The following is a 20,792-nucleotide window of genomic DNA, read 5'->3' as shown; positions in this document are numbered from 1 at the left end:
GACCCCCACCTAGAGCTCCTGCTCCTGCTTGGGATCTCTATTTTGTGTTGGAGAAACTTACTCTACAACCTTTTGTGCCTACGGCTACTGATGTATTGAAATACTTGTGATGGAAGACTGCTTTTTGTTGGCCATTACTTCTGCAAGAAGGGTTTCTGAGTTGCAGGCCCTTATGGCGGTAGAGCCTTTTTTGATTTTTCATAAGGACAGGGTATCTTTACGTACTAATCCTTCCTTTATGCCTAAGGTGGTTTCTACTGTGGCTTTAAACCAAACTATTCATTTGCCTACTTTTTATGCAGATCCCCAAAATAAAGGGGAAAAGATTTTGCACACTTTAGATGTACACAGGCAATTACGTTATTATTTGAGCAGGACTAAGGATTTTAGGCAGTCTCAGCAGTTGTTTGTTTCTTTTGCTTTGAGTTCGCAGGGCAAGCCTGTGTCAAAACAAACTATTTCTAGGTGGATTGGGTTTTGCATTGCATTTTGTTATTCCCATCATGGCAAGGAGATTCCAGCTGGGATTAGGCCTCATTCCACTAGGGCTACTGCCACTTCAACAGCATTTCTAAGGGGGGTGGCAACTAAGGATATTTTGGAGGCAGCTACTTGGAGTTCAGTGCATACTTTCTCTAAGCATTATCACCTTCCTCTCTACTCTAAGTCTAGGGCTGGTTTTGCCACAGCTATTTTGCAAGGCATGTTGTCAGTTCCTGCTTCTTTATGATTTGCCAGCCTCCCTTAACTCTGCTTTGGGATTCTACCCAATAGTTAGGACTGCAGCAATGTGGAATGAAGAACATAGTACAGTTTTGTACCTACCATAAATGTAGATGTTCGAGGATCCACATTGCTGCAGTCCAATTTACCCTCCCTCCTTCCCCTCTGTGTTTAGGGGTGGTTGTGTAGGTGAGGTTATATTCTGGTAATTTTGTATATATTGTACATATTTTTGGTACAGGTATGTTTGGAGTTTTTGGTTTTGGCCTTATCTTTTCAGGGTCTTCTGACATCTGGGGCAAGAAAAGACTGAGGATATGGCGTCGGTCATGCGCATTAGTACCCTGACGTACTGACGTCAGTCTAATGCGCCCTGACCGACGTCAGCCATATACTTTGGTATTCGGGCCGACTGGACAGCGGACTACCCAATAGTTAGGACTGCAGCAATGTGGATCCTCGAACATCTACATTTATGGTAGGTACAAAACTGTACTTTCCATCTGTGTTATTGATCTTCATTCATTCATTACTTCCCACCCTCCATCCCCCTCCGGAGGTTCCTGGTTGATCTCATATGCTCCTTTATTGTAGGTCTATTATGACCAGAGGTAGCTTCTACTTTTGTCTATCAACTTGCAAACTCGATCTGCGGTAACAGGGAGCAGAGCATTCTGGGAAGGACCTTGGCTTGAGAGTTTTTGGCTGATGCAAGCTTGATATTTGGCTGGCTCGGTTCTGGGGATGGAACCGATAATCCATCAGTAATGAATGAATGAAGATCAACAACACAGATGGAACGCTCTGGTAAGACATGACTTCTTTTTTTAATATCATTTTTTGTGTGAAAGTTGGAATTATTTTGAAATAAAATATACAAATGTGGGTTTGAGCTTATTTTTTTGAGGTTGTCTCAAAGAATTTCACTTCAAAACTATAAGTTTCCTGACAAAATGTTGTATGGGCTCTTGCTCTATCTACTTCTTGCATTACAGGTACACACTCTTTGCTAAACCATGTAACAGGCTTGGGGCTCTTCATTTCTTCCTTCCCCATCTACAAGAAGCAAGAAAGGTTCAGTGGAGGCGTCAGAAGTCAAGTCAACTTCCTCACTGCCTCAGCTACTAACTCTGCTGTGGCCAAATCCAGTACTTCAGACTGCTCATTGTTTTCTCTCGATCCTGCTGATTTTTTTCTTCCAGTAGCTGGTAAGAACCGAGAGTTAGGCATGTACTCTGTAGCTTTTTGGTTGTCCTGGTCAGGTAAGGGAGATCTGGTCTTGTCAGTCTCAAATGAAAGAGCAGATGATGCTTTACTGCAAAGCCATCCTAGAGTGCCTGGTTCCCGGGAAAGAACACCATTCTTGGTTTTTGTCATTTTCTAGAGTAGGGTCTCAAACACTCATCCTGTGGATTGCATGCGGCCCACAAAGTGGTTTTTGCCCCATGATTACTTGCTGTGGATCCGGTTGTTTGGTTATTTTTGTGGGGTTTTTTGGGGGTTTTTTTTGTAATGCAGTACGACTTATGTCATGCAGTATATCCTGTGTTGTGTTTCTGACAACGAATCCTGTCACCAAATGCACCTGATACATTGGAGATGTGATTGGAAGGTGCAGTTAGGAGTTTTTTTCCTCCTCCATTTGCATCTCTCTGTTGAATTAGGCGTGTTCGGTCAGTTGATTTTTCCGTCCATAGAAAAGTGGAGCTGCTATAAAGAAGTCTTTGCCAAACATCCATTCCTGCTTCTGAAAACTTATTTAAGACAGACTGTGGCTCAGGCAGTGTGAATGGAGTGTTTCTTAGGTAATTATTTTAATTTTCTGCGGTGGTAGTTTTCGGGTTGCCAAAGCCGTACCTACTTACTGTTGAGAGAGATCCACGTTTGACACCCTGGTGAAAGGGAAGCATTGCTGCAAGCATCAGGATTTTTGGCTCATAATTTCGATCTGTTCCACCCCTAACATTCATCTTTCAATCTGTTCCACCCCTAACGTTTATCATGAGGAGATGAATGGGCATTTGTGTGTTGATTCTAATACTAAAACTCCTTAAGGATGGTGTGCTGGAAAGATTATTACTGCTGATTGCTGAGGCTGTGTGCTGCTACTTTGTTTGATTTCCTCCCATATCCATTTACCTACTGTCTGACTTTCAGCTGGCCACTTAATCATACTTCTGAAGGGATCAGTGCTGAAATGTTAGCACTTGTGCATATTTGTCATTGATGGGATGGGAAGGGTGCTTGACTTGTGCATGCTTGGAAAACTGCTGAAGTGATCTGGGCAAAATAATGTATTTTCTCTCATTTTAGTAGGGCTTGTGCATACTTGGACATGCTGATGAAGGGATTGGTGGAGGAAGCATTTCCTTTCAGTGCTTGTGCATATCTGAACATACTGCTGAAGGGATCAATGGGGAAACATTGGCGTTTGTGCATACTTAGACTTAGTGATAACGGGATTGGTAGGGTGCTTGGCTTATGCATGCTTGGACAAACTGCTGAGGTGCTCCATGGGCAAAATAATGTATTTTCTCTCATTTTAGTTGTGCTTGTGTATGCTTAGACATGTTGATGAAAGGATTGGTGAGAGGAGTGTTTCATTTTGGTGCCTGTGCATACTTGGACATACTACTGAAGAGATCAGTTGGAGAAATGTTTCATTTTGGCGCATGTGCATTCTTTAACAAACTACTGAAGTGATCGCTAGGCAAAGTAAAATGTCATTTTACTAGTGCTTGTGCATACGTAGACATGCTCATGAAGGGGTTGGTTGGGAGGAGTGTTTCATTTTGGTGTTTGTGCATGCTTGGACAAACTGTTGAAGCGATCGATGGGCAAAATGTATTTTGTGTCATTTTAGTAGTGCTTGTACATATTTAGGCATACTGATGAAGGGATCTGTAGGGGAAATGTTTCATTTTGGTGCTTGTGCATACTTGGACAAGCTACTGAAGGGGTTGCTGGGGGAAATAATTATTTTGTGTGTCAGTGAAGTGCTTGTGAATATTTGGGCAAACTACTGAAGGGATGGCTGCGGGCAGGTTTGTGAATTGAAAATCAGATATGAAAGGTGAAGCACCACATTTAACAGGGGACTTGTGGACAGAGTGGATACTGGACTGTGAATTGCAAGAAAGCACACAATTTAGGAATATGGACCAAGTCCTGAAGTTGTTGCATCATAAACTGTTGCTTACCTAGAAGGCTCCGGGTATAGAGAACCCTATGAAACTGATATCCCCTTGTACCACCCACTATTCACAAATGCTTGAGTGATGGAGTAAAATGGGTACAGCAATCTGAGATCTACGGGATAGGAATTTATTGACTTATTTATTGACATTTGATTACCAGGAATGTCCACCTTGGTAGGTGCCCATTATCTGTGCAGTCTGCACCAACTGCTGCGTTTCCTTGTTCCTGGTTGTTTACATGGCTGTCTTAGGGATCTCAGGATAGTGTGGGCTAATTATCCAAAGGTCATTTTGTGTGTGTGTGTGTGTGTGTGTGAAACTAGCAAAAGTTTGTAATATCAGTTAGAATTAAAAGTATCTGGAGGCTATTTTGTGGCACAAACAGAACTGAGAGAGAGAGAGAATATACTTGTTTATAATTTGTGGTCATCATCTATTACTAAGAAGTGCTCGTTTCAGTATTAGAAAATTTTGAAACCAATGTAATTTTCTTTGTATGTTTATTGCAGACTAGTATTATAAGGAGCTATTAGAGATGTCGTCATCCAAAAAATGAAAGATTTTAGATGAAAAGTGCGTTTTCCAAGAAAAGTGGGAAAAATGATATTTTTTTACTGAGTCGAATAATGATATCAGATGCCTCATCTGCTATCAATCTGTTTTTGTTCCAAAGGAATACACTGTACGGAGACATTACGACTCGATGCATGGTAATGAATATGATGTGATTACAGGCAAAATGAGGGAAGAGAAAGTTCATCAACTAAAATCAACTTTTGCCAAGCCTGAAACATCTTCAGAAACCTTAACAAAAAGAGCAAAGATTCATAGGATTATAGGAAGTTACTAGGCTATTGGCCCTGAGGCCCTTACAAGCCTAGTCAAGAATTTAGCCCACGTTCCAGTAAGTTAGCATCCAATGCCACTGCCCAGCAGGGACACAGGTGGAGTCCCAGGGGTGTATTTTCTGTTCCCCATCCAGTTATCTAGGTTGCAAGGAACAGTTGGTCCATTTCAGTCATTATATGGACTCAATATGAGCAGCAATCAAAGCAAACATTTACAAGAAAGTAGCAAAAGCTAGTATATGACAAGAGGGGTTGGATAGGAAAAAAGTGATCCCAGAATCTATTCTTTGCAAAAAGCAGCACTACCTGGTCCCATGACCTGCATTCTCATCTCATACAGAGTACCTCCCAATATTTCCAAATATCTGCCCCCACCCTATAAAATACATTTGCCTCACAGTAAATATGCACAATAATAAAGACAAGAAGACAACAGCAGCTGGGAAATGATTGTGAAAGGGCATGATAATTAAAAAAAAAAAAACCGGTAACAAATTTATAACCCCTTGTATCATCATCAGACGTTCTCAGATTGTAGTTATATTTACAGTAGTATATGAATACTAGTAAGTGAACAGAATTATATGCACAATGTACTTGAACCTGACATCAGCCAACATTTCAGTTTTCTACTGCTTATGCTGACTGTAGCTGACTCTGCCATGCTCTGTATTATATAAACAGAGTGTTTGACAAATCTCAAGACCAAAATGTTCTCATCAAGAACCACTGTGTCACCTGTATCTAAATAGGCTAACGGACTGATACAGTAGTAATTTTAGGGAATGCCACTCTGTACCCATAAGTGACCACTGTAGAGCATGTATGCAAGGAACCTTGTCAGCAAGCTGCAGCTACAGACCACACATGCACAAACACACACAATTTCAAAAAGATTCTTCTGCCTGAACACACACACACATACATACATATATATATATATATATATATATATATATATATATCTATATATATGAACAAAAATAGCTAATTCACAACTGTCAGAAAACAAACTGGTGTGCCATAATATAAAAAAACAGAAATGAAATCAAACATGGCAAAAATGGCAGACAGTCCCATCCACATATAATCACCCATCTACAGCACAGTTGAAATAGAAAACTTATTTTATTTATCCTTTGTTGACAGAGTTAGTCCCATTAGACTAGTTTCCTCTTTTCAGGGGAGACCCAAGATGGTACTATTAGAGGAAAATCTGGCCATGTCATCAGTGAACTTTCCCTGCACCCTCTAATAAGTGCCATTGGGATCTTTTACATTCATCTGAGCTACTATCAACTCAAGCAGGTGGGACCTTGGTTCAACATCTTGTCTGATGGATGACACATTCTAGAGTGCAGTACTCCTTTATGCTGCACTGCAGAGTCAGCAAATCATCAACCTATTGTGGGAAAAGAACTCGCAGCATCCTGTACTAAAGGCAAATGTGCTACCTCCTACACCACTGGCAGTGCTAACTTGTAAAACAACCAAAACCAATACTACAAAGCATTATATTCCTTAGTTGTAAAACATTGGAAGAAAATTTAAAAGAAAAGTATAATTCAGTTGTATTATAACTACAACACAGGAGCTGAAATCATGAATTCTCACTTTGAAAATCTCTCAAAAATATGAAGATACACTTGTCAATAATATCCAGCAGGTTTCAGGAATGCATATCGGAGAATAACTGGTGTGCTGTACCTTTAAGAAGCATTTCCATGATCTGTGTGTGCATATAAATACCAAGCACATGTTAGCTTCAGTGCCATTTTGAAACCGCACCCAGAATGTTGACATCTATGTGCATGATAGCTAGTTTGTTTATAAGTTAGTTACTTAACCTTATTTATGATGTGCTTGCATACAATAAAGCTGCTTGAAAAAGAACCCATGATGCTCGCTTGTTTTATCCTGACCTGGCAAGTGACACGCATGATTCAGTAAGTCTTCTGTTAGCCTCTGTCATCTACAATGATATCTTTCAAATGAGTCCTTAAAAAGCTAGCATGTACACGTAGAACAAAGCATAACTATTCAGTATGAGCAAGCTTTGTTATCAGTGAAATGATCGCAAAGTCGTCTTGTCCATTCACTGAAAGCCAGTTCATTAAAGACTTCTTTATAAAAGCCAGCAACATTCTTTGCCCGGACATGAAGAAAGTGTTCAAAGGAATAACTTTGTCTGCAAATACAGTGGGCAGCAGAATTGATGAATTGGCCAGTAATGTGCATCAGCAGCTACTTGCAGCTGGAAAAGAGTTTCAAGTTTTTTCACTTGCCCATGACTAGAGCACTGTCATAACAGATACCACATACTGTGCTGTGTTCATTCGAGGTGTGGACAAGAACTTGATTTTTTTGGAACCATAACTAGACCTGTTGCCGTTGAAAGGCACAACCATGGGACGTGACATATTTGGCGAACTTGCGACAGTAAATAGCAATCTTCATGGCAATGAAAGAAAATGAAATTCCTCAGCTGGGCAATCCATTTTTCACATCTAACCTTGTTTTCTAACAGATATTACACAACATCTGAATGAACTCAACCTCAACCTCCAGGGCACAAAACAGATGGTAACATGGATGTATGACAGTGCCAAGGCTTTCAAATGTAAACTTTTCCTGCAGGTGAAACCGGTGATGGATGGTAGCCTAACTCATTTTTCAGCCTTACAGTCACTTGGAACAGTCAAAAAAACAGTTCTTGAAAGAATATCCAGATGCACTTAGCAAATTATGAGCAGAATTGGACAGTCGGTTTCAGGATTTTGAGGCATAGAACCCCTGTTTGCCATCTTTACTCACCTTTTTCCATGGGTGTTGACAATGTCTCTGAACAATTTCAGATGGAATTGTTGGAGCTTCAGTGTGATAGTGTTCTGAAACAGAAGTCCATAGGTGCTAGCATTCCAGATTTTTATAAGTACATGTGTCAAGATTATTTTCCAAAGCTTTTCTCAGTGGCTGCTCAAATCCTTGCGATGTTTGGCAGTACATACGTTTGTGAACAGTTTCATTCATCTGTGAAGCTCAATAAATCCATTTCCTGGTCAAGGTTGACTGACAAACACTTGACAGCTACCTTGCAAGTAGCTGCTTCACATGACATAAAACCTAATGTTGACATCCTGGTCTCTGAAAAACATTGCCAGCTAAGCAGTCAAAACGAAGAAAGGCAATAATGTTTTATGGACAAAAAATACTTTTTCATAGAACTTAGTTAAAATTACTATAATATTTAAAACTAATACAATAGAATAGTGTTGGTCTGTTGCTTCAAACCAAAATTTTTTGTAACTTACTTGTTTGCTAATTAAAAAAATAGTTTGTGGATGACTTGTACTTGTGGCCCCCAAAAAATCCTTGGGACTATTTGCGGCCCTCATGTTCCTTTGAGTTTGAAACTCCTGCTCTAGCGGATGTCCTACAAAAAGAAAACAGAAAGCTAGGCATATTTCTTCTGTTTTACAGAGGATGGATAGAGAACACTAGCTGGATTTTGCTAAGGGCTTTTTTTGAAGCATTTAATTTCTGATTATTCTCAGAATTTTTTTTTCAATAATTTTAATTGTTCTTTTTACATTAATAAATGTCACAGATAAAAAACATCTTACAACATGACCGTATATATATGTTATACATTGATGTCAATACCACAGGATATAGGTCGTACAACATATCTATTTACACTATGTACGTAGATGCTTTCACTGTTAATTCCACAGGTATACAGACAGTATATACATTCGTAATATCCAAGTTATTATTTAATATCTGAACTTGTATGTGTTCTTCGGTTCCATTAGAGTGTATTTCTAAGTTGCTGTGTGATGAATTATGCTAATATGATATTAAAGGTTTGTTCCCAAATTTCTCTGGATTTCATGTTTTTGTTTCTTTTATCTATTACTATTTTATGAGTTAAAAGGTGTTGTATAGCTACTTTTTTAAAGCCCTCCCAAGAGATATTTATCGTATCTAGCCATTTAAAAGCTATATACAGTTTCATTAGTAGGAAGATTATTAAAAGTGTATTTGCTTGTTTTCTTGGTATGTTGAGTGGGAGAATGTGTAATAGAGTGAATTCCCAAGTTAATGTTGATGTTTGATAACCCATTTTTTGTAGTTGTACCGTGAGAGAGTTCCAGAGTTTATAGACACATTTACAGCTCCAAAATATATGGATTAAGTCCGCTATCTGGTCCTTACAGTGTGGGCAGAAAGGTGATTTTGATGTGTTAAATTTGTGTAGGATTGCAGGTGTAAAATATGCATTATTATTGATCATGAGCTTGAGTGTATGCTAACTTTTTGAGGGGTATAATCGTATTGATTGCCTGGCTTATTTGCTGATCATCTATGGATAGTTTAATTTTTCTTCAGTAGTTAGACAAGAGGAGGTCTTTCTGGTATTTGATTTCATTTATCATTTTATATGAATTAGTATTAGTTTTCTTTGTTGTGGTAATAGTTTTCCAAAACGTGCTACAAGTTTCTATGACACTATTGGTCATAATAGCATTTTGGAGGTAATTGGAACACAGTTCTTTGATTTGTCTTAGGATTATTATGTGTGATTTAGGGAGGTTTAAGTTGGTCCTCATGTAAAATTCTAGTATCCCAGCAAAAGCACCATCATTTATTGCAGCTGGATTTTCCTTATCCTGCAGCTGTACCTCCTGTACAACCAGCCTTAGATGAAGATTTCGTAGCAGCATACTTGATTGTCGCCCCCCTCCCCCCACCAAAAAAAAAAAAAAAGTCTGCTAGATTGTCCCTCAGACCCATAAACATCAATTTTTTTTAAATCCTAAATCAGATCTAGTTATTTCTATAGACAGACCTTTTGTTGCCAAACACCTTGTAAATGCTAACACATTTCCTTTGGATAGAGATGGAAAAGGTTTGTATAGATTTAAGAAGAAAGTATATTCTTCTGTTTTAACATTCAGAATTTTGAATTGGCAGTCTCCTATATCAAAATATTTGCTTGCTTCTTTTGAAAGTTTGGAAAAGTTAAGAACTAACCTCCCCTTTTCAGAGACTAAAACATCTCTGAATACCTTAATAGCTTCTGTTTCTCATGTAACTAAACACTCTTTGAAGTGTTGTGATTCTTCTGATGCTGTAGCTAGAGCAGCTGCTACTGGATTAGTGATCATTTATTTCTTTATTTATTGGCATTTGGTGACCAAGGTAGTCTGAATGTATAGAAAAGTTATTTTTCAGTAGAAACCCAGGGAGAAAAGTACCAGAAGGCATCTTAACCAGCTTACCACCAAGAATATTTATTTTAGTACAACAGTTACAATATAGTGTTCAAAGATGTATATATTTACATACAGTGGTGTATATTCAGCTTTAACATCAGATAAAGCAGCTGTTTTTGTATAGGAAACAAAGAGGAAAGAAGGAGATTTAGTAGACAGGGAGAGAAAGCTAGAAGTGAAGTTCATAGATAGGTACTAAACTATCTGCCCGAGGGCATCTGTAAGCCTAGCCAAAATGTGTTGGCTTTCGCCACCCCCTTAGATTACTTCACTGTGCCTCTGTCCAGCAGAGCCATTAGTTCCCTGTGCCTCTGTCCAGCAGAGCAACTGCAGTGATCCCTGGGGTAAATTTTCTGTTTCCCATCCACTCATCAAGGTTTCTCTTGGAGTGTTAGTGAGGGGCTCTGCCTAATGTAGATTGGAATCCTGTTCCAAAGCATGGGGGAGTCTCTGGGACAGGAATCTATCCCTCCAACACATCCTATTTATCATTGTGGTGAGGTTTAGATTCCTAGAGCGTGTGGCTCTCTGGGATTTTTTTTTTTTTTTTTTAGGTGGAGCATGTCCATCAATTCTGGGTTGGGCATGGCCTTGTATGTCCGGCAGAGATCACCTCTGAGTAAGCGGTATGCAACCGAGTACAGCTGGAGTTTCTTCATTCGGGCTAAATAGGGCATCTGTTTGAGACCAGTAATCCTCTTGGTGAGGTACTTCTGTGGTCTTTCCAGCTGTTGCAGGTGTCTTGTAAGGTACATCCGAAATGGGGCGTTGTACTCTATGATGGGTCTGATGAGTAGAGGGGCACAATAACCTCTTTCTAGATGTGAACCCGTTTGTGATCAGGTGGGTCACATCGAAGGATTTTCTAACCACCTTGGCAGTATGATTATCAAAGGAGAGATTACTGTCTACTTGGGTCCCCAGATCCCTTATTACATTTTCTGTATTTAGGGGACTACCACGTATGTGGTAGTTTGCGGGTACTTTGTTTTTTCCAAAGGGGATGACTATGCACTTTTTGGCGTTTAGCTTGAGGCTATGATTTTCACACCAGGTATCCGTCTTAGTGAGACCCTTGTGGAGGATGCCTGTATCAGCCGGTGAGTCAGTTATGGCCCCCAGTTTACAGTCGTCTGTGAACTTGGTCAGCCATAGTCCTCCTGTGCTTGCTGGTACCTCTGAGAAGTATATACCAAACAGGAGGGTTCCCAGGACTGAGCCCTGGGGATGCCACTTGTAACTGGTTTAGAGATGGACTTAGAGCCTGCAACTCTCACCTTGTGGGTTCTATCCATGAGCCAGTTGGCAACCCATCTCGTGACATAGGGGTTTATGTTCAGGCTGGTGAGCTTGTCCATAATACCAGAATGGGGAATGGTGTTGAAAGCCTTTGCGAGGTCTAGGTAGGCTGTGTGGACCTCCTTTCCCTCATCTAAAGCCTTGGTAACTGTCTCAAAGAAGTCCACCAGGTTTAGGAGGCATGATTTCCCTTACCAAAGCCAAACTGGGTAGGGGCCAGTGTTTGGAGGTTCCCAATGTCTCTGTTAATGAGTTCCATGATGATGTGCTCCATAGCCTTGCAAACCACGCTAGTCAGGTTTATAGGGCAATAGTTCCAGTGGTCCGTTGTGGCTCCACCTTTGTGGAGCGGGATAACTTGCTGTGCGCCACTGTATGGGTGCGTAGCCTGTAGAGAAGCTGAGTTTGAATAGTGTGTTTAGGTGAGGGGTTAGTTCATTATGGAGCTCGTGTAAAACACAGCCTGGGACACCATCCGGTCCCATTGAAGCTGTGTTTTTGGCTTTGGATAGGGCTGTTTTAACCTGTGTGTCAGTGATTGCTGGAGCTCTACATTCTTCTGGTATGGTTATGGGCCCTTTAGGGGGTGAAAGGGGGGTGAAGTTTGCACTAAATCTGTCTGCCAGAATGTTGGCAATATCAGTCTGTTCAGTGTATTTTGCGCCATTCTGCACTAACTCGGAGCAGATCTGAGAGTTTCCACTTAGGTTCTTGACATAGCTAAAGAACGCTTTGTGGTTATCTTTGGAGTCCTTGGCAATTTTTCTTTCGAAGCTAGCCTTGGATGATTTTATGACGGATCATAGTTTCTTGCTGATACTGATCAGGGATGTCTTTCCTTCTTGGGATTTTACTCTTTTCTGTACTAGTTTCCTCCTTCTATTATATAGCTTGTTTATGGCAGGGGTCCACCAGACTGGTTTCCTTTTCTTGGAGGAGTGAGTCTTGGTTTTGCTTTGGATAGCACAATCCATGCATTCTTGCAGGTGCTCATAGAGTGTCTTTGTAAGGGATTCAGCAGCTTGGACAGCGTTGTCCTTTAGCATGGGGGCTGTGAACCTTTCCACCTCGGTCTTAAGTAACGTGAAGTTTGCTTTTGAAAAGTTTTACACAGTGATTTCCTCTATTGGGGTTGGGGGCGGAATGTGGATATCCAGAGTGATTAGTCTGTGGTCTGATCTAACCAGCGATGGGTTGACCTCTAGTGTGAAACACCGGTCGCCCATGTTGGTGATGACCAGGTCTAATATGTTGTCACCTCTGGTGGGGGTGTTGACCAGTTGATCCAGGGTGTTCGAGTTTATAAACTCTAGGAAGCGTTGGGCAAGGGAGTTAGTACTTGAGTAGTTCTCCCAGTTAATGTTTGTAGTAAGAGAGAAAGACCATGAGCATGGAGTAGCAGAGTAGTTGTGAGTAAAGTGTGTTCTAATGGTAGAGTAGGAGAAAGTAACATAGTCATTAGTCAGGGGTGGAGCAGGGATACAGCCACTTATTTTGATAGAGAGTATTGATTTCTTTAATTTCAGTAGGTAATAGGTTCCACAGCTTTGAGATATATAAAGAGTAAAGACAGTCACCTGCATTGTTATCAATTTAGTTGTTACAACTAGGAGCTTATCAGTGGATCGTAGGACTCTGTTTGGAGAACAACATTGTAGGGAGTTATTTAAACTGGGACAGAGAGTTGGGTTACAGATAAGGTTGTGGGCTGTGAGAAGTTGTGATAGCGTTATATGATTTTGTAATGTAAACAATGATCATTCCTTTAGTGCGAGGCAGTGATGGCTTTTATAAGGTTAATGGTGATGGACAGGTTGACAGATGAGATCAGACAGGAGTCCCCGTGGACTATGATGTTTGCAGATGACATTGTGATCTGTACTGAGAGTAGGGAAGAGGTGGAGGAGACCCTGGAGAGGTGGAGATGTGCTCTAGAGAGAGAAGAGGAATGAAGGTCAGCAGGACTAAGACAGAATATGTGTGTGAATGAGAGAGAGGATAGAGGCATGGTGAGGATGCAAGGAGTAGAGGTGGCAAAGGTGGATGAGTTTAAATACTTGGGAGCAATAGTTCAGAGTAATGGTGAGTGTGGAAGAGAGGTGAAGAAGAGAGTACAGGCAGGATGGAGAAGAGTGTCAGGAGTGATTTGTGACAGACGAGTACCAGTAAGAGTTAAAGGGAAGGTCTACAAGAGGGTAGTGAGACCAGCTATGTTATATGGGTTGGAGACAGTGGCATTGACAAAAATGCAGGAGTTAGAGTTGGGTGTGGCAGAGTTAAAGATGTTAAGATTTGCACTGGGTGTGACGAGGGTGGACAGGATTAGGATTAAGTATATTACAGGGTCAGCCCAGGTTGGAAGGTTTGGAGACAAAGCCAGAGAGGCAAGATTACGTTGGTTTGGACATGTGCTGAGGAGGGATGCTGAGTATATTAGGGAAAAAGATGCTAAGGATGAAGCTACCGGGTAACAGGAAAAGAGGAAGGCATAAGATAAGGTTTATGGATGTGGTGAGAGAGAACATGCAAGTGGTTGGTGTGACAGAGCAAGATGCAGAGGACAGGAAGAAATGGAAACATGAAATGCTGTGGTGACCCCTAATGGGAACAGCCGAAAGAAGTTGATGTTGATGATGATGATGTTAGGGACGAATTTTGCTATTTTGTTATAGCATTGGTGTAACAGGGTAGTCTGGGCAGCAAAGTTAGTTAAAATAGAAGCAGCATAGAGCAAAATGGGAAGAAGATAAGTTGTTGCAACCTGGTTTTTGGTATAAACAATGAAGTAGGAAGCAGCTCCCAGATGTTCTTCGTCTTCCATTGCTGCAGTCCTGACTATTGGGTATATCCCATTGTCCAGTCAGTCTAATACCGAGAGAGATATGCGTGGTCATGGCTGCTGCTTCACGGACGCACGCCAGGTACTAATGCGTACTACCGACAGCTTCCCATTCCCCTGCTCCCATCTTTTGCCGCCGATGCGATTGGCAAGTTGGCGTGGTTGGCTGTTCTGAGATTCTGAGATTTTTTCCAGACGAAAAGACCGAAGACCCAAAACTTACGTTGAGGCACCCGTCTGGTTTTTTCTTGCCTCAGTATTTAATTTAACCGATGTAAAAAAAAAGTGAATAACTGTATTTTGGGAAGGCCATACGGGGATAGATTATTATCATACATTGTGTATACCTGTTTAGGGCTGTTTACCCACGCTGTTGGTTGCCGCCTCTTGTGCTAGATTTAATGTTTAGGAGGAGGCTAGAGGGTTGCTAGTTTGCTGGGTTAGTGTTTGAATGGGAATAGCGTTGCAATATGCCGCCGGCGTCCGCTTCATCCAAGAAGCGCAGGAAGAAGCTAGGGTGAGCCGGTAGGGAGTCGGACGTCGGTTCTTTACGGGTTCTTTAGGAGCTCTCTGGGGGAGCCAGAGTTTCTTGGGAGTCTCCGAAGATGGAGCTACTGTTACAGGATGTTTACAGGATGTGAGGTGCAGGGCTCAGGCCTAGGTAGGGGGGCTGGTTTCTTCCAGGTCTTCCAGGTAGTCTCAGCCTCTCCTTGGCCTCCAGGGGCTTCTTTAAGCTTAGCTTTAGAGGTAGCCAAGTTCAGCTTCTGTGGGGCTTAGGCATCTTGGCTCTTGGTGCCTAAAAAACATATGCTTAAAATGGCAAGATATGCGGATTATGCTTGATAGTTTTTCTAGAGTCCCGCCTAGGCCAGGGAGGAGGTGGAACATAACAAGAGTTTTTGTTTTAGTGTTCAGTCTCTTCAGGAAAGGCTACAAGTCTTCTCAAGACTTTCTCTTTATTCTGATTCTATGATTCATGACCTGACTCTCTCCTCCCTCCTATTTTTCATTCATTTTCCTCTCAACTCATGAGGAGCACTTTAAATGGGAAGGCCAGGCTTACTCTGATTCAGGGAAGGAGCTTAGGGAATTCTTTTTTTACCAGAGGCTTGCTTTACCCTATTCCTCCCCTTGTCCTGGAGGATGTTTTGAATGTGATGGAGAGAACCTGACCCCTTGCCTCCTGCTCCTGTTAAGCCTGATAGGTATTATAGGGTGCCCCAAGCTCATAAGTATTTGTTTAAGAGTTCCTTTAAGACCCAGAAAACTGTTTTCTGGCAGGGGGGACTAAAGGTTAAAAAGCTTCTGTGGTTAAAATTCTGATAAAGAGTCTGATAGTGGCAGAGGCAAGGGCTAGGTAGAATTGGTCAGGTTATACTTCTTGGGTATACTTTTGGCTCAGTTTCCATATTTTTGGAATGCAGGCTTATCTTGGCTCAATCATCATTGAAATCTCCTTTCAGAATTGAAATGTGTTGAGTGGTAAATTGTTGAGTGGCTGCATTGAGTGTATTTGTGTCTGAACAGATTTCTGCAGTGGTCAGTTTGTTGTGGTAAGCATGGTTTGCAGTGATTTCGGTGGCTCCTCCTCAGGCTGTTCTCCTGGGTGGGAAGGTTGAAGACTATTTATGGTAGACATGAGACATTGATTTTGATTTTGGTTTAGCTGAGCATGTTGATGTTGGGATTTTGATTTTCCTTTTCAGTCTGATAAATGGAGGACAGCCTGAAGCTTATGGTTTTAAGTAAAAGAGGAGGCTAGATCTATGCAGATGCAGACTCCGCAGTTTTTTGCATCCAGGCCTGCTAAAGCTTAGGAGGGTTGGTCTAGGGGGTCCTGAGGACGGTTCCAGGTCTAGATGCCTAGTCTGGGCAGTCTAGGGGGTTCTGTTTAGGGTGGGTCTGCTTAGGCCTAGATCAGAGAGTTCACCTGAGCAGACTTCTGGTGAGACTTGGGGTCAACAGTTCTCAGAAGCTTTAGAAATGCAGACCCAATGACTTCAAATTTTGGATTCTCTAGGAAGCAAGACCCAGCTGGAAGAAAGTCTCTCTGAAATTTCAAATTAATCTAAGTTTTAGTTACTCAGATACTCGATTCCAGACACGTTACAGATTCAATTTCACAGAATTTTGCCTTTCACAAAGGCATGCCAGATGTCCCTCCTCCACCAAAGTCCCCTCCACAAAAAAAGAAACTCTTTATAAGCAGAGCCCTTACTCCAGCCAGTCCCTGTATCAGAAAGGGGCTTCTGATTTTATTCTATCTTCCTTTCTTACGCCTCGGGGAACAAGTGGAGACCAATTTGGATTTACAACAACTTTGGATTTATCTCTCCTCAACACAAGTTCAAGATGTTGTACAACTCAACAACTGTTACCTCTACAAGTAACAGATCACTGCATGGGCAAGATCTCAGGAAGCTTGCTTACGATCTTGAGGAAGGAATTCATGCCCCTAGTATAAAGGTTGGAACTGGAAAGTGCAATTTTCATTTCCTCATCAAAGGCATTGGCTCTTTGGCTGCGTTACCTTTGCACATCTATTTCTCAAAGGTTCTGGCTCCAAGGTTCTGGCTCTCAGGCTCAGACCCTCTCAAACTTGCACTTACTGCCTGATTCTGGCTCATTCTGGCTAGACCTTCTGAAGATCCTACAGAAGCTGAATAGCAGCTAGCAGTGCTAAATTGCAAGGGCTGTGCTGATAAATGTGAGATCAGATAGTAATAGTAATCAAGAACAAATAAATTCTGCTGAAGATGTCAAATACAGTGTGAGGAAGCTTAGGACAAAGATGGCCTTTTACAGCAGACTCTGTCAATAGTTCATCACATTTTGCAAACTGCAGCTTGTATTCTCAAGCATTGACATGTCCTTCTTGCAGTGATATTGGTGCAATGTCTTAGGATTCTGCTGGTGGGCGGACACAAACTTGCATATAAGGATGCTGCAATGGTATCTTGAAAATGTAATGGGACAAGCACTGGTAAAAGAATACCACTGCAAACCAGGACAAACTGTCACTTTGCCAACTCAAAAAGGAACCTAAACACAGATGTCTCTAATGTGCCTCGGACAAGGGATTCCCCTGTGACTCTGATACAACGGATACAGCTATTAAGGCCACTAAGGAAGACATATCTACATAACAAGGGGCCTCTGAGAAGTGGAGCATCACATTTGGCCATCCAGACTACAGCATCTACTCCAGTTAGCATAGGTGAGGTTTCAAGTCCTAGCACAATTGGGCGCTTCTCAAGGAGTTAGCTCTTCCCACAACAGTGTAGGTTCTAACAACAACAGAACACACACAAGTGTCCTACATCAACAACAACTAGGAACATTATGCTATCCTCGTGCCAGGCAAGCAATGATTTTATGGCAAGTGTGGCAAGCAGAACACAACTAACTCTTCATCTGGAAACTCTGTATTCACAACTTGTCTGACAGTGTCATGGGGAAACCTGGTCCTTCATCCTATTTCAGAAATTACTAAATCTTCATGTATTTCAGAAATTGATAGTTAAGGGGGAACTCCAGACATAGATCTGTTCGGCTTTTTCTAAACCACCAGGAAAACTCCTCAGGAACTAAGATCCTCACATGCTCCCCTGGATGGAAAAACTTCTATTATGGATCAGTCTTCATCCTCTCATTTTCATGTCTGGTATCCTTCTGCCAAAGACTACTACAGGGGGTCAGGAAGACAGGCCTCCAGTGCCTTTGATGATTCCAGAAGCTCTCTGATACACTATCATCTGGGTGGGAAGAGTCTTCAATGGCTTTTACTCTTGCCTCACTTCTCTGATCTCTCTTCTGTGGTCTCTCTCATCTCTCAGCACAGCAAGCTTCATCTGCTCTTAAAAAAGATTCTGACTTGATTAAGGAAGCCCACAGCAGGTCTCAAAGAGATGGCAAGTTTGAGATTTGATTATGAAGTTAGAGATTTAGTACACAAGGAAGGTGTGGAAATTTCAAATGAAGATTTTTTTATTTTGGGCACAAAATTTTATTTTGAGATTTCTGAGCCTAATTTGAGGTGGCTAACTCAAATTTCTGAGAGTTTGCTCTTGAAGGTTTCCTTTTCTTCCTGTAAGATTCATTCTGGCAATTTCAAAGCTCATTATGATTGTGACCCCACTTTGTTTTCGTGATCCTTTGTTCAAGCAGTTTTGTGGAGGGGCAAAGAATATAACTACCCCAATGAGCTCCTACTCTGCTGAGGACTTGTAATGTTGTGTGAAACTTGCTTGGACCATTTTTTTTTTGTTGAACACTGCTGAGTGCTGAAATGGAAATACTAGAGACTACTTTTTTGATGATGTTGCTTTTTGGTCTATCAATGTCACAGGGCAGTTTCCTTTATGCCAGTAGTCTTTTTTTGTTTGGTTTTTTCCATAAAGAGCCTTTTTGTACTAATCCTTCCTTTATGCCTAAAAGTGGTTTCTAGTGTATGTGGCTTTTAAACCAAATTATTCACACTTTTTATGTTTTATGGCCAAACCCAAGGAATTTTAGGCAGGCACACACACTTTGTATGTCTTGCAATTTGTTTGATATATTTTGGTTGCAAGGCACTTTGTTTTTAGTTCGGCAAGATGCTGTTTCTTTTGCATTTGTTTCAGCAAGCATGTTGCAATTCAAACTAACAAACTATTTCCAGTGGATTGGCTTTTGCATTACATTCACTATTGGCATTCAGGCAGGATTTTTCAGCTGGGATGGGATGGAACTCACTAGAACTGCCACTTCTACAGCATTTCTAAGGGGATCATACTCTTCCTATCATTATCCTGTCTACTTTGTAGTTTGGCCTGCATACTCTCTACTTGAGTTCATTTTTATCTCTCTCTTATCTCTAGGGCTTGTTTTGCTGCTGTCTTTTTTGCTCATTTGCTAGGCTCCTACTTCCTACTGTTTTGCCAGCCTCCCCCCTCCTCCCTGCTTCGTACCTACCCATGTGTCAGGGATCGCAAGTAATGGAGCACTAAGAACATAGTACTCCTTTGTACCTACCATAAATGTAGATGTTGTGTCGTTCATTTGCTTCGTCATATTTTACCTCCTTCCCCTGTTGTTTTAGGGGTTTGTCCGGTCGGGTTAGTTTATTGTCTTTTATTTTTTTATATATTTATATATTGCTTGTATTGTTGTTTATTGTGGGTTGTTTCTGGACTTTTTGGTATGTTTTTTTTTGACAGCCTCATTAATATGTATGTTGAATTTCAGGCTTTCATCAGTGGTTACCCCTAGTAGCTTGGTGGATGATGTCCGTTCACTTTTTGTGTTATTTGCTGAGGTGATTTTGAATATGTCTCTGAAAAATGTCTTTGTTAGAGGTGTTTTGTTTGGCGCTAAATAGCATTTAAGGTTAAGGAAGAAATGAGAGTTTGCTAACCATGATTCAATAGTAGTGAGACTGTTGGGTTTTTGGTGAAGTATGGTCAAGTCAGCTGCTCTGTAAATTAGTTCTGAGTCGTCAGCATAGATTTACATGTTTGTTTTTTTTTTTTATTGCTGTGTAGCAATCGTTTATTAAGCTGTTGTAGAGTAGGAGTCCATGTTTTGAGCCCTGAGGTACTCCTACTGTGGCAGGAAGAAAGGTGGAGTAGGCATTGAGCCATTTAATAACCTGAGGTTTGTTGAAGAGGTAGTTATAGAACTAGGTAAAATGGGATTTACTGAGTCCTGTTTTAGAGAGTCTTTGCAGCAGGATAGGATGGGAAACCCTATCAAACATTTTTGAGAGATCTAAGAAACAGCAGAAGAAAGTTTACTTGGTTAGGTTACCTTCACAAGATTTACCAGTGGATGTCAAGTCTGAGATCCTGAACTGTCCTTTAGATAGAGAGGTATTGTTTGGCCTCACTTCTGCTGAGGTCCTTAAAATATTTGAAAGAGGGACGTTAATTCAGGGGAATGGACAGATTTCCAAAGTTTAATAGAACATTTCATTCCAATTCAGGGTAATTTTACGAGAAACAAAACCGTCTTAGCAAATCACAGACAAGCAGAATTTCAAAAAACAATGGAAAGGATGTTTAAAAAAATTGAGGCTCCCAGAACCATGGATAGTCTAGAAAGACAGACTTGACTATGTCTTCTTTTAGGTTTTCCCCCTTCCCACCCTGGCAGGCAGTTAAATATTTTCCAAAGTCTAAGACTTTGTTTTCCTCAGTGGCATTGGATAACCTCAGACAGCTGTGTTCTGTAAATTATTCACAAAGGTTACAATCAGCAATTTAAGTCCCTTCTCCTTTTTCAGGGGATTTTTCCTTATCCCTCAAACCAAACTTCTGCAGTTTCTCTAGTCGTAGAACAGATGCTGTCTCTAGGGGTCACATAATTAATTTACCCAGAACAAACAGGGAATGGATTTTATTCAAGAATCGTAATGGTGCCAGAGAGAGGGAACTTTGAGACCAGTCCTAGACCTTTTTTTTAAAATCTTCATATCCAAGTCCGAAAGTTCAAGGTGTTTTCCCTTCAGTGACTTTCATACCCCTCATCCCACATCTCATTTTTTTTTTTGGTAACTGCAGGTTTAAAAGATGCTTATCACAATTCAGTTATCAAATAATTCAGACATTAAGATTTTCTGTATCTCACA

General features: G+C 41.0%; 1 protein-coding gene across 1 annotated transcript in view; it reads left to right on the top strand.

Annotated features, from left to right (window-relative positions):
- Positions 1 to 20,792, top strand: part of PCID2 (PCI domain containing 2) — a 593,048-nt gene that overhangs the window by 289,649 nt on the left and 282,607 nt on the right. The gene's annotated exons all lie outside the window — the stretch shown is intronic.

This window comes from Protopterus annectens, chromosome 5.part0 (genome assembly GCF_019279795.1).
Source record: "Protopterus annectens isolate FY-2018-M chromosome 5.part0, PAN1.0, whole genome shotgun sequence".
In the NCBI taxonomy this organism is placed as follows: Eukaryota; Metazoa; Chordata; order Ceratodontiformes; family Protopteridae; genus Protopterus; species Protopterus annectens.
Note: the sequence above shows the minus strand (reverse complement) of the source record. Positions and strands in the feature narration are given on the sequence as shown.